Source organism: Morus notabilis, unplaced genomic scaffold (assembly GCF_000414095.1).
Source record: "Morus notabilis unplaced genomic scaffold, ASM41409v2 Scaffold100, whole genome shotgun sequence".
Classification (NCBI taxonomy): Eukaryota; Viridiplantae; Streptophyta; class Magnoliopsida; order Rosales; family Moraceae; genus Morus; species Morus notabilis.
Genome location: NW_010361820.1, coordinates 342,495 through 344,724, shown reverse-complemented (window position 1 = coordinate 344,724; position 2,230 = coordinate 342,495).

The following is a 2,230-nucleotide window of genomic DNA, read 5'->3' as shown; positions in this document are numbered from 1 at the left end:
GATTATTATCCTTAAACATTATCCTCTCGTATACAACACTTATATACCATGTTTAAGGTTACATAAATAATCAAGGAATTTTATTTGATATTCATAAAATATTCATAAATATATGCACATAAAATGATGAATAAACTCTTTTATTAAATAAATAATAAATATCCTTTTACATCTCATGCTTCTAGGACACTATTCCCGACATCACCTACTAAAGAGGTTGGGGACTAGTCATGCCAATAACTCTTATTAATATAATAATATTCAAAATTATAATATTCAAAAGTAATTATGATAACAAAAATATAAAGAGTTTGGAATGGTCATTCTTTTCATGTGAGGAAGGAATGATGATTCACCCATTTGATAGAAAGTCATTCCATTTTGAATGGCTATTTTTTTTCCTAAATCCAGCCAAACATTAAACTTAGATTACATTCCATTTCTTTACTCCCAACCAAATGTGACCTAAGAGTAAGCTCAACAATTTTTTTAACTAAAAAAATAAAAAGTTTATTTTAAGACCTAAAAAGTTAATTTTAACTAGCTAGGGGGTTTTAGAAGAGAAAATTACACATTTAAGAGTTTCAAATCTAAAAATGTATAGTTATACATAATATTACAAAAGTATCTAAATTTTTAAAATTTAGTAGTTGTGGTACCAATTAGTGCTGGAACTTTGAACGGGCCGCCCGAAAATACCGAGTTTTTGCCCGAGCCCGACCTGCCCGAAAAATTTGGGCCGCCCGCCCGAGCCCGAATTTCACCTTGAATGGGCCACGAACTTGTATTAGGCGGTCCAAGCCCGCCCAAAGAGCCCAAATTTTTTTTAAATTTTTTTTAATATTAAGTTATTTTAGGTTAAAATTTATATATATATATATATATATATTACAATTTGAAATTTGAAATGAACATACGAACTATATAAAAAAATTATTTCTTTATTAATTTTTAAATCTGTATTTCATGATTGTCTCATTAAAAATCTTACCAAGAAAAACCCAATTGGGATAAAAAATTGGCAAGAAAAAAAGAGTGCAATCATTTTATGACGAATTACAAATTTTACAAACTTACAAAGTTATACAATTACAAATACAATGTCAAAAGTAAATATATATTTACAAATTACAAATTTACAATTTAATTTGAAGCTGAAGGATCGTCTTCAAAATTAAATGTTAATCGATTAAATTCATCGATCCATTCTTGGCTTGCCGGCGAAATTGTATATTGTAGATGTTGATCGGCCCGATCCCAATCTTTAATGCAAACTAAGGCTTCAACAATATCCCTTTACAATGCATTCCGGCGTTCCTCAAGTATTCTTCCTGTCGTACTGAAAGCTTGTTCGGATGAAATAGTGGAGACTGGAATCGAAAATATATCCATTGCCAATCGAATTAGGATTGGCCAAGTTAATGCCCATGCCCTCCACCATTGAACTAAGTCAAACTATTCTGCCGCACTGCCGACTACTAAGCCTTCACTGAGGTACGCCATAAGCTCGTTGAAGCTGCCGCCGCCGCTGCCACTGCCACTTGTTGATGAAGATTCACTCGCAGCTTCTATTTGAGTTGTCTTCTTTTTCTTCTTTAACCCGAAAGCATTCAAGAATGAATGCGAGTTTTTGTCTTGTTGTTGCGGTTCCTGTACTCTAGGAGGTACTCTAAACCTAATCTCATATTTACTATAGATCGAATATATTTTTTCCTTTATTATTGGATATTGGTCCTTACAATTGATGCCTAAAAATTCACCTAAGTTTTCTAAACCACTTTCTAAACCTTCTAATTTTAATCTAGGATAAAAAATAGTACCTAAACCATACAACAAAGGCAACTTAGACTAATATTTTTTAAATTTTTTTCCATAGAATGAATAGGAACTTTTAATATTGGGTCCTCCCTATATTCGCTAAATAAAATACTAATTCTTAAAAGTTAACCTAAAGCTAAAGGTGATGTTGAGAATAGTGTCCTAGAAGCATGAGATGTAAAAGGATATTTATTATTTATTTAATAAAATAGTTTATTCATCATTTTATGTGCATATATTTATGAATATTTTATGAATATCAAATAAAATTCATTGATTATTTATGTAACCTTAAACATAGTATATAAGTGTTGTATACGAGAGGATAATGTTTAAGGATAATAATCAAAAGTAATTGTTCATAATGAATTTAATTAAAGTTCAGAATCTTTAATTAAAACATTATTAATAC